Below are 12,659 nucleotides of genomic sequence, written 5' to 3'. Positions count from 1 at the left end.
GGGGGTTATGCCTGCTTTCTTCGTCTAATATTTCTGGATATAAGGTCGAATCTGGTAGTACTGCTTTTTTCCCTTCCTTTCTCACTACGTAAATATCAACTTTTCCGTCTTTTCTACCCTCCCCCAAAAGAGGTTTCAGCCATGGGGGTGGATACAGAACCAAATCCTCCCATGTGATTATATATGGAAATTGATCTGGGTGTCCTTCTGACCCAGGTCTCATTATTACCTCTTTTACTCTCCTTATTAATTCTAAATCAAAACTTCCCTCTCTCGGCCAGCCTACATCAAAACTTGGCCACTCACTTTTACAAAATGCCTCCCATCGGTTTTTATACACTTCTACAGACAAATTATGTGCCCGACGTTTAACATATCCAAAATGATTTAACATAAATGACAAAGGGGTGGATTTCCCTTGTCCCATTGTATCAAGCTCGTCGCTTAAAACCAAAGTTAATACAACTGCCAGTAAACCAGTAAGGGCGATTATTAACAGAATTCTCCCTTCCCACACCGGTCTCGTGTGCCCTCGTGACCAAGAAGGCCAATGGGATCCTCGGGTGCATTAAGAGGGTCTCCAGCAGGTCGAGGGAGGTGATCCTGCCCCTCTACTCAGCCCTGGTGAGGCCACATCTGGAGTATTGTGTCCAGTTCTGAGCCCCACGGTACAAGGCAGATGTGGAGCTGCTGGAGAGAGTCCAGCGCAGGGCCACAAGGATGATCAGGGGCCTGGAACATCTGTCCTATGAGGAGAGGCTGAGGGAGCTGGGCCTGTTCAGCCTGGAGAAGAGAAGGCTGAGAGGGGATCTAATCAGTGTCTACAAGTACCTGAAGGGAGGGAGTGAGGAGGATGGGGCTGGCCTCTTTTCCCTGGTGGCCACTGACAGAACTAGAGGTAATGGCCGCAAACTGAAGCACCAAAAGTTCCACAGGAACTTAAGGAAAAAAATTTTAACAGTGAGGTGTTAGGTCCGGTATCCGAACTGACAGGGAGAGAGACAACCACCATAGATATATATTGTCTTTTATTAATAGAAGAAAGATAATAAGTATTACCAGCTAGCTGGGGTCCGGGCTTTCCCACGCAGGGGTCACACCACGGACCCCGACCACTTCGAGCGTCCCTCTTTTATACCGTTCTTACCCAAGAGTGTTCCCCCTCCCGTTTTCCTGTTTTGCATTCTTGTTAATGTTATCTATTTTGCTGAATTAAAACATCTGGATAAGCAGCCCCCCTATCATCCTGATTGAGGGCAGGGCACCCTAACCCCGCCACCTATCAAGGGTCCAGACCTTGCCATGAGCAGGGCATCCTGACCCTGCCATCTATCAAGGGTTCTGCCCCTGCCATGAGCAAGACATCCGGACTCTGCCAGTTATCATGGGTCCTTGTGCTCTAAGACTCAGCTTATTCTACATTAGCTATTTAACCCCTACCTTCCCTGCTAATGCACCCTACAGAGGGTGACAGAGCACTGGAACAGGCTGCCCAGAGAGGTGGTGGAGTCTCCTTCTCTGGAGATCTTCAAAACCTGCTTGGATGCAGTCCTGTGCCACCTGCTCTAGGTGACCCTGCGTGTGCAGGGGGGTTGGACTAGATGACCTCTCGAGGTCCCTTCCAACCTTAAACATTCTATGATTCTATGATTTTATACCGTTCATTTTTGACAAATTGTTTTCTGGTGCCTGATGCAAGCTTATTTCTCAAATATTTCCACACTAAAATGCTTTCAGTTCTGGGATTGCAATTCAACTGTCCTGTGTGTTTCAATGCCTGCTGAGCATATTTTTCTGAAAGTGAAAACAGTTTTTTTGGCATAGTAAAAAAAATGTACTGTTGCCTGTTTGAATTATGACAGTGCAAAATGAAAATTGTTTTTTCAGGTCATGTGGACTTTACAGTGCAAGTTGAACATTGTTTGAGAATCGTGAATGGAGCCGTAGCTGTGTCTGATGCTTCAGCTGGTATTGAGGTAAAAACGACTGTTAGAATTTCTTAGGTCTAATAGCTTAAAAAAGACTGAAATAAAAATGATATAGAGGGGTTGCTGTGCTGTTCGTGTTTTGATTTAGATTAAAATGCTCAACGTCTGAGCTCAGCCTAAGTCCTGTGGGGTACAGAAATTTCTGTGGTAATAAGGAGCAAACAAGTGACATTACCATTAAAGTTCCCTCCAGGAGCTGGGGGTGTGTGTCCCGTGTCATCCCTCCCCTTCTCCCTCCCCCCAGTTTTAGATTGAGATGAATATTTCTGGCTAACTTCACCAGTGGGAAGAACTGAAATCTGCTCACTTCTTATTATCAAATTTCATGTAGAAAATTAATCGCTTTCAGCCAGCATTTTGCCCTCCCCACTGGAATGTGTTAATACATCCCTTGGGACATCTTGCAAAGAAGGGGGAAGCAGGCTGGAATATGAGTTTGTAACATGAGATGCTCAAGCAGTTCTGGAGAAAAGTTACCTGTTTTGAAAGCACAGTGTTCCACAGTGTGTCCTTTCCTGTATGGAAAGGATGAGAGAACTGCTGATCAGTGTTAGTGTGGGAGGATATCTAAGTAACAGAGGCTTCCTGATAGAAGATGGATACAATGAGCCGGACTAAGACCAAGGCGAAAAGATCTTGGGAAAGTCACCAGCTGGAAGAACAGAGAAGTAGGCGAGGAAGAACCTGTAAACAAGCTTATCAGTGCAGGATAGAGGACTGCGTGCGGGCCAATCATGTAAACGTGTGCCCTGATATCTACAGCCAACCTAGTACAGTAGAAGATGCGTGGACAGTAGTATGTAACCAATCGTAATGTAAGCGTACGTGTGGCTAGATGATTTAGCAGAAATATAGTAGATAAATAGAGTGCTGTAACGCAAATAAAGCGATTTCTGTTAGACTCATATTGAAGCCTTTAGGAGTCGTGTCTGGCCTCCCACAGATGGTGACCCCGATGTGATGAGATTTCAGCGCATTTGAAGAGGGACACCCCAACGGGAGCACCCGACTGGGGAACGGCTCAGCGGGACCGAGGTCCGGGATAGATTGGGTGGCAATCCGTGAAGATTTGAAGATTCATTGCAACGGTCACCTGGTGGAGGTGAGCAGCTGGGGCAAGAGATGGGGCAGTTAGTAACTAAGGAAGAAAGTGCAATTGTTAAGCTCCTCCTGCATATTCTGTCTAAGAGAGGAATTAAGTATGATGAACAGACCCTCTGCAAGCTTTTGATCTGGTGCAGAGAGAATGGGTTCAAAGCTGAGCCCCACCTAGCATTCGATGTGGAGACGTGGGAGACCGTAGGGCAGCAGCTCTGGGATCATATCGCTGACAGGGATAAGCAGGCCAGGGACCTTGCTACTACATGAAATCTGGTCCCGTCTACCTTATCCGATATGAAAGCAGAAAGGAAAGTGGCCGCTGGAGCCATGGCAGCCTTTGCGAGCACTTCAGGAACGGGTCCGCCACGTCACCGAAAACTGCTGGTGTTTGGAGATCCCCGCCCATGCCTGCCCCCTCCCCCGCGCCGGCATCTACGCCGTCTGCGGCCCCGCTTCCGGACCCCTCCGTCAAGCCTGAGGAACGGCCCAGCTGGGTCCGGGGCTTGTTGGATTGCCTTCAAAACTTAGAGAAGGGGGCCGGGGAAGGAAAGGCGAATGAGACCAAGGAGCCTTACGTTGCTGAGGGTTTGACAAAACCTGGCGGGGTGGTGCAGGGAAAAGCGGATTGCGATCCCCAAAGTCACTGGAGGGAGATAAGACTATCAGTAGCAGAGCAAGGAGCGTTGTCAGCATTTCCTGTGATAGCGGGCCCCCCGGGACAGCCAAATCAGTGGACACCTTTGCCATTTGATTTAGTGAAAGAGGCGTGTAAATCGGTACAGCAGTACGGCTTACACGGTCCACAGACTATTTGTGAATCCGATACTGAGAAAGAGATTTGATCCATCTTTTAAAGTGGGCATTGGAGAATTGTAATGCTTGAAGTGAGGACAGAAACCGTTATTAGGGATATTATTTCTATTTGCTATGTTCGTCTGTATTGTGTGTTGTATCCTTTGTATAATGATGCTGACACGAGGTATGGTTGAAACTGCTATGAAAACGTTATCTGTTTGGGTCCTTCGCTACAATAGATTGACCTCTACAGATCACAGGGTGGCATGTATAGGAGGTGGAAATTTGTATGATCTGTAGAGTCATAAAACTATTGTGCGAAACAGACTCCAGATCTTGAGAAAGAAGATGTTTCCCACCTGGGCTGAGCGATAAGGAGCACGGAGGCAGCTGCTCAGCCAGGTTCACAGCCGACCTCCTCCAAAAGCAGTTGCAGGCGGCTGCTCGACCGGGCTTGTAGCCAACTTAACTACAAACATCCTCTAAACTAGTTTGAAGGTCAAACACCCGAGAGGGAGAAAGATGAGGAAGGCAGGACCCTCAGACTGACGGCTGGGACCCCTTACTGGTATGCGCACCTGTGCATCCAGGAGGGAAGGTTATGTGACTGAAGGCAGAGTTTGTCCGCCCCCTGGCCTGCCTGCTGGCACGTACTGGCCCTACATGGCAGGATGCACTGGGCATAAACAGACAGTGTGGAGAGAGGGGGGGATGAGGCTCCTAACACTGAGGCCTACGTTGTCTCTGCGGGGACGCCTGCCGAGTTAGGAGCCTGTCAGCAACCCTCTAATCTGCCAACTTGAGAGAATGTTCAGTCTCAGTATCCTGCCAGCAAGTATTACCTCAAGAGTAATTATTCATACTTTGCTGCTTTAATGTTCTTTCACCTGAATAGCTGTAGCCACCTTGTTTTGTGTGACTATTGCCAAATCCCTAGGCCATTCGCAACCTAATTGGTGACGAGGATGGGATTCGGCATTTGAAACAGTGGAACTCACTAGTGGAGTGCACAGCTACGTGAGGTCGTGCCACTGGATAGAAATTTGTGCCGTTTGTGTGTGTGGTCTTTAGATCTTTATTGTGTAATATATATCAGCAGAGAGGGTTGAATAAGCACAACAAGAAAGTGCAGAATTTGAAAGCGGAAAAGCCAGAAATAACTCAGACTGCAGTGTCCCCCCCCCCGCCCCCACCAGTGGAGGACTGGGAGCCATACTCTTGACTTGTATCCTTGGAAAGAGACTAGGGAAATACTTCAGCATGGGAAACAAGAATGAAGCGATGACCAAGCTCCAATGCGACTGGTAGGGAAGGACCGGCAACAGTCCTTACAAATTGTAAAAGCCTCAATTGCTACTGGAGCAGAGGCCTCCTTAATATATGGAAATCCTAAGCAATTTTTGGGGAGGAAACCAAATTGAAGCTGTGCAAACATAAATGGAAATAGAGAACCTCCCCAAAAGAGTGGGACATCTTAATAATCGATTTAAAAGATTGTTTTTTCACCATGCCATTGCATCCCGAGGATCATGAAAAATTCACGTTTTCTGTACCCTCCGTTAACAAACAAGCCCCTATGCAGCGATATCATTGGGTAGTGCTTCCCCAGGGTATGAAAAATTCGCCCACCCTGTGCCAGCTCTATGTCTCGTGGGCATTAACTCCCATCCGTCAGATACACCCTGAACTAATGATCTACCATTATATGGACGATATCTTAGTAGCCGGAAAGCATCTGGAGGCAGAAAGTCTGCTGACAGAGATGGAAAAGATCCTAGGAGCGGGAGGTCTGCAGATAGTGCCAGAGAAAGTACAACGGCAGCCAGCTTGGCGCTACCTGGGCTGGGAGATTACCAGAACAGTTGTTAGGCCACAAAAGCTCTTTCTGCGAGCAGAAGTCACTACCCTAAACGATGCGAAGAAGCTCCTGGGCGATATTAATTGGGTATGCTCGATCTGCGGTATTTCCAAAACGGATATAGAACCCCTCGTACAACTCCTTCGGGGAGGGGGGCGAAGTTGATGCCCCGCATCAGCTTTCCCCCAAAGCAAAACTAGCACTACAAAGGGTATCCGAAAGGGTATCAACTGCATATGCCAGTCGCTGGGACCCTGATAAACTGATGGGTTTGCTCTTGCTAAACCACAACCACTACCCGCTGATGCTATTAATGCAATGGTTTGAGGATAGAGATCCCCTTCATATATTCGAGTGGATTTTTTTTGCCTATTCAACCCAAGCGTACAGTGACAACTCGTTTAGAAGCTTTTGCACAGCTGATAATGATAGGACGTGGGCAGTGGAAATAGCAGGATTTGAACCCAGTTTTATCGTGCCATTGGCTGCAGAATACCTACAGTGGGCTTTACAGAACTCTGTGCCACTTCAAGTTGCCCTCTTGGACTATCCAGGGCAGGTTAGAGTCCACCTGCCACCCCATCGTTTTATGGCTGCGGTCAAACTTGGACAGTTCGAGGAGCACCCTCCTCGGCGATCCCCAACACCGGTTAAGGGAGTGACCATGTTTACAGATGCCGGAGGGAGATCACAGGAGTCAGCATTAACCTGGAAAGAGGGAGACGTCTGGAAGGAGGTGGTGCTATCGAACTTTAGTGGTTCCACTCAACAACTAGAATTACGTGTTGTCGTCATGGCTTTTCAGCAGCTCCAGCATGGACGGGCCTCATGTCAAATAAGTTTCAACAGGCTCAGTGTTCCCATCAATTTTTCCATCAGTCTGCCAAGCCACTATGATGACAGTTTAACCTGACAGACGCTGCAGCACGAGGGATTATACAAGCTTGTCCTGATTGTCAGCAATTCACGGGTGGCTGCCCGACTGGGGTGAATCCCAGAGGTACCAGTCCGTTGGAACTGTGGCAAATGGATGTTACCCATATACCGGAGTTCGGCAGACTAAAATATGTCCATGTGTCAGTTGATTGTTTTTCTATGGCCTTCTGGGCCATGGCTCAGACGGGTGAATCCAGGAAATATGTCCAACGCCACATGCGGGTGGCTATGGCAGCATTGGGGGTCCCACAAAGGGTAAAAACTGATAATGGGTCTGGCTATGTCGCATGAGGGACACAAGATTTTTTCCATCTTTGGGGCATAGAGCATGTTATGGGCATTCCACACTCCCCTACTGGGCAGGCCATATTGGAACGTATGAACCAAACGCTGAAACGCCAGCTTCAAAAACAAAAAGGGGGAGAATTGGGAGTTATGCCTGCAGAGAGATTGACAAAAGCAGCATATGTTTTAAATTTTTTTGAGACTGGTCAAACACGGGGCTGGGCTAAAGGGAGCCCTGACAGAAGTAAAATCGGGCCCGTGTAAGGTGATGCTGAGAGACTGGAACACGGGAAAATGGACGGGACCCTTGGACTTGATAACCTGGGGGAAAGGGTATGCTTGTGTCATTACAGATACTGGAACCAGATGGGTGCCAGCGAAATGGGTGAGACTTTGGCTGAAAGCAGACTCGCATACATCAGATGTAGCAGGCAAGCAACCAGTACCCTAGCTGTGGAAAGGGTGAGCCTGCAGAAGGAAAACATGGGAGGAAGAGGTGTTACTGTTATTATTAGCTGTATATTGTGGCTTTTAGGAGGTACTGTTGCTTTTAGTGCTATTATAGGAGCTGATGCTGCTTTTAACGTTAATGGATATGTTATGCTTCTTAGGCGGATTGTTAATTATACCCAAATCAAGAGTTGTTGGCTTTGTGGGACAGCAGATCAATTGGATGCACTGGTGTTAGGTATTCCTCTAAGCAACTGGCCAGACCTGAATCCGTATAGCCTACTCAATGCAGCATATCAGTGTACACAGGAGAATGTAGCAATGGAAGGAACGCCTTTTACACTTCAATTGGTTAGTAACATGGTGCCTTATATATATTATAACTTATCAGGCCCGAATCTAGGCACCTTTCAAAACAAAAAAGCCTATTGGACGACCATAAAGCTTAAATTGAACCATACATAGCAGGGATATAAATTCTGCAAGTAGCTATTCTGTGGGAGTAGGAGACCAACACTGGGCTGACTATGGGGAAGAGATACCACGAATACATATCTAATATTGATCAGTCTGGCAAAATACTCATGGATGTCCAAGGCATTTGGGATCACGCAAAGATTTTGCATAAAGTCACAGAGGATGAGGGTCTGTCATGGTTGGACACTTTATTAAGTAGATGGGGAATTTCGGGATGGTTTCGCTTGTTATTTAGAAGTGTTGGGATGGTGTTGTTCATTCTATGTTGCATTCTACTAGTTGTGCCTTGTTTATTGAAATGTGTATCCAATATGATTGAGAATGCTGTAAAGAAGGTTGGGCTGGTTCAAGAACAAAAAGGGGGAATTGTGGGAGCATATCTAAGTAACGGAGGCTTCCCGATAGAAGATGGATACGATGAGCCGGACTAAGACCAAGGCGAAAAGAACGTGGGAAAGTCACCAGCTGCAAGGACACAGAAGTAGGAGAGGAAGAACCTGTGAACAAGCTTATCAGTGCAGGATAGAGGACTGTGTGTGGGCCAATCATGTAAACGCGTGCCCCGATATCTACAGCCAACCTAGTGCGGTAGAAGATGCGTGGACAGTAGTATGTAACCAATCGCAATGTAAGCGTACGCGTGGCTAGATGACTTAGCAGAAATCATAGAATCATAGAATCATAGAATGCTTAAGGTTGGAAGGGACCTCTAGAGGTCATCTAGTCCAACCCCCCTGCACACGCAGGGTCACCTAGAGCACGTGGCACAGGACTGCATCCAAGCGGGTTTTGAAGACCTCCATAGAAGGAGACTCCACAACCTCTCTGGGCAGCCTGTTCCAGTGCTCTGTCACCCTCACTGTTAAAAAATTTTTCCTTAAGTTCCGGTGGAACTTTTGGTGCTTCAGTTTGTGGCCATTACCTCTAGTTCTGTCGGTGGCCACCACTGAAAAGAGACCAGCACCATCCTCCTCACTGCCTCCCTTGAGGTACTTGTAGACAATGATCAGGTCCCCTCTCAGCCTTCTCTTCTCCAGGCTGAACAGGCCCAGCTCCCTCAGCCTCTCCTCATAGGGCAGATGTTCCAGGCCTCTGATCATCCTTGTGGCCCTGCGCTGGACTCTCTCCAGCAGCTCCACATCCCTCTTGTACTGTGGAGCCCAGAACTGGACACAATATTCCAGATGCGGCCTCACCAGGGCTGAGTAGAGGGGCAGGATCACCTCCCTCGACCTGCTGGAGACACTCTTCTTAATGCGCCCAAGGATCCCATTGGCCTTCTTGGCCACAAGAGCACACTGCTGCCTCATGGTCAACTTGTCGTCCACCATGACACCCAGGTCTTTCTCTGCAGAGCTGCTCTCCAGAAGGTCAGTCCCCAGCCTGTACTGGTGTCTGGGGTTATTCCTCCCCAGGTGCAGGACCTTGCACTTGGCCTTGTTGAATTGCATGAGGTTTTTCACCGCCCAGTTGTCCAGTCTGTCCAGGTCCCTCTGGATGGCAGCGCAGCCCTCTGGGGTATCAGCTCCTCCTCCCAGTTCCGTATCATCAGCAAACTTGCTGAGGGAGCACTCTGTGCCTTCATCCAGGTCATTGATGAATAAATTGAACAGGACTGGACCAAGGACTGACCCCTGGGGGACACTGCTAGCTACAGGCCTCCAACTAGACTTGGCACCGCTGATCAACACTCTCTGGGCCCTGCCATCCAGCCAGTTCCTAATCCACCTCACTGTCCACTCATCTATCCCACACTTCCGGAGCTTGCCCAGGAGGATGTTGTGAGGGATGGTGTCAAAAGCCTTGGTGCAGTCGAGATAGATAGACGACATCCACCGCTCTCCCCTCGTCTATCCAGCTGGTCATTCCATCATAGAAGGCTATCAGGTTAGTCAAGCAAGATTTCCCCTTGGTGAATCCATGCTGACTACTCTTGAGCACCTTCTTGTCCTCCATGTGCCTGGAGACAACAGCCAGTATGAGCCGTTCCATCACTTTTCCGGGGACGGAGGTGAGGCTCACTGGCCTGTAGTTGCCTGGGTCCTCCTTCTTGCCTTTTTTGAAGACTGGCGTGACATTGGCCTTCTTCCAGTCTTCCGGCACCTCCCCCATTCTCCAGGATCTTTCAAAGAGAGCGGCTTAGCTATGACCTCTGCCAGCTCACGCAGCACTCTGGGGTGCATTCCATCAGGGCCCATGGATTTGTGGGTATCGAGGTTCCTTAGGTGCTCTCTGACCCAATCTTCCTCTACCCAGGGCAAGTCTTCCTCTCCACCGGCTTCTTCTCTTGTCCCTAGGGTCTGGGGCTCTAAAGGGCTGCCCTTGGTAAACACCGAAGCAAAGAAGGCATTCAGCAACTCTGCTTTTTCTGTGTTATTTGTAACCAGGGTGCCCATCTCGTCCGCCAGTGGACCCATGTTTTCCCTGATCTTCCTTTTGCTGTTAATATATTTGAAGAAGTTTTTCTTGTTATTTTTATCGTCCCTTACCAGATTGCGTTCCAACCGCGCCTTAGCTTTCCTTGTTGCATCTCTGCATTCCCTGACTACGTTCCTGTGTTTCTCCCAGGGGGCCTGTCCTTTTTTCCACATTCTGTATACCGTCGCCTTCTGCTTGAGCATTGCCACAAGCTCCCTGCTCATCCACGCAGGTCTCCTGCCCCCTCTGCCTGACTTCTTACACACAGGGATGCACTGTTGCTGGGCGTGGAGGAAGTGCTGCTTGAAAACTAACCAGCTCTCTTGGGCCCCCCTACCTTCTAGAGCTCTTGTAGATAAATAGAGTATGTAGTAGATGTAGTAGATGTAGTAGATAAATAGAGTGCTAAATGTAGTAGATAAATAGAGTGCTGTAACACGAATAAAGCGATTTCTGTTAGACTCATATTGAAGCCTTCAAGAGTCGTGTCTGGCCTCCCGCATGTTAGTTGCTTTGTTTAGTGAGAAATGTGATATCTCATATTAGAGAAGCTGTGATTCAACTGTCAGCACTAATGTTATTCCTTTGCTTTAGACCCAAACTCTGACATTGTGGAGACAAGCATCAGATACCACGAATTTGCTTTTTAAACAGGATGGACAAAAATGGGGCAAGGTAAAACTTTAGTCGTTGTTAAAGACCTTATAAGACAATCTGTCAAATTAAATATGTTCTGTTAGGCAGAAAGTAAGCCAGCTATGTTAATACTTAGCATGCACATCTTTTTTGATGTTTACACAGATGCATATTTTTGTGTAATTATGGCAGTAATTTTTACCATGAACAGGAATGGTAAACCTAATCGACTGTCATTACATTTTAGGTAACTTTTAAATTCTGTTATTCCACTACAGTTTTACATATGCTGTTGAGAGCATCAAACGAAAGTTGAAGACAAAACCTTTGCTTTTACAGGTAAACTTAGAAATTTTATGCTTATCTTCTTTTCTTTTGAATGGAACTCCTTTCTTAATATTTTGTTATTGTCTAAAATTTCTGTTCTGTTTGCAGTTGCCCATAGGGGAAGCAAAAACCTTCAGAGGACTTGTTAATGTTGTGACTAAGGAACGAATTATCTGGAAATCTACTTCTGGTCTGGATGATGGAAAAAAATTTGAGCAAAAGCTATTGCTGGAAGCTGGTGATCCCAACCTGTTCCAAGAAGTCCAGGATGCCAGAAATGCCTTAATAGAACAAATAAAGTTCTAAAGTAAATATGTATTTAAAAATATTGTTTAGAATTGTAGGAAAAAACAGGCTGGGATACACCTCTGGAGGTGTCTAGTCCAGTGTCCTACTCTAAGCAGGTCTCATGTCAAAATGAGACCAGGTTGCTCAGGGTCCTGTATAGTCAAGTTTTCAAAGTCTCCCAGAATGGAGATTCCACAGCCTCTCTAGGCAGCAGATCCAAATACTTGACCACCCTCATTTCTAACTGGCATCTCCTGTGTTGCAGTCTCTGCAGTGCCTCTTGTCCTTCACTTGTACTACTCTGAAAAGAATCTGGCTATCTTTTTTTTTTTTTCTGGAACAGATCCACCACAATCTCTTCAGATATTAGAGGACAGCTCTTAGGTCCTCCCTTAGACATTTCTCTTTTTCAGTCTGGGCAAACCCATCCCTCCTGTGCTCCAGCTGAGCACTGCCATACTCACTGCCTCAATGGCTTTCTGCAGTCTAGTCTCTCTTGTATCTCTTTGCACAGTTTGTCAGTCTCTCTCATTCTGGGGGACCTAAAACCAAAGTCAGTGTTTTGCTGTACTCACACATGCTAAGTAGAGGGCACTGAGCTTTCCCCTCCTCTGTGGGCTGTGCCAGAGGGCAGTTACCTTTCACCACTGCAAGCAGAGGCACTTGTCCACCAGACCCTCTGCTCGTCTGCTGAGCTGTTTCCTAGCCAGCTGATCCCAAGTCTGTACCAATGTGGGGGTTTCTTCTGTCCCAGGTACAAAATTCTGTATCTGTCCTTGCTGAACCAATTTCACATTTTCTTCGCTTACTTTCCACTTGTCAAAGACACTTAATACCCTTTATAAAAATAAATAAATAAATAAAATATTGGCAAAACTCGCTGTTTTATGCATCATTGGACTGCCTGGCTGCACAATACATGTGTAAAATAGGAAATGCTCCCCACTTTATAAATAGCAAATTGAAAATACAGACACTACTTGTACAGGCTTGTATGGATGCTGGAATACACTTGAGACTTCACATGAGCCCTGGCAGATCTGACCCAGGATGCCCTTGCCTTGCTGGGCAAGGGGAGCTCCCGACTGTTAAAAGGGCAC

The 12,659-nt window shown here is 47.2% G+C and overlaps 1 pseudogene; it reads left to right on the top strand.

Annotated features, from left to right (window-relative positions):
• The window catches only part of LOC104578178 (ribosome-releasing factor 2, mitochondrial-like), a 36,594-nt pseudogene that overhangs the window by 11,205 nt on the left and 12,730 nt on the right, over positions 1-12,659 (top strand).

Source organism: Tinamus guttatus, unplaced genomic scaffold, assembly GCF_059628265.1.
Source record: "Tinamus guttatus ecotype Peru unplaced genomic scaffold, ASM5962826v1 Tinamus_guttatus_pri_ptg000467l, whole genome shotgun sequence".
NCBI classification, from domain to species: Eukaryota; Metazoa; Chordata; class Aves; order Tinamiformes; family Tinamidae; genus Tinamus; species Tinamus guttatus.
This window is presented reverse-complemented; position numbering and strand designations above follow the sequence as displayed.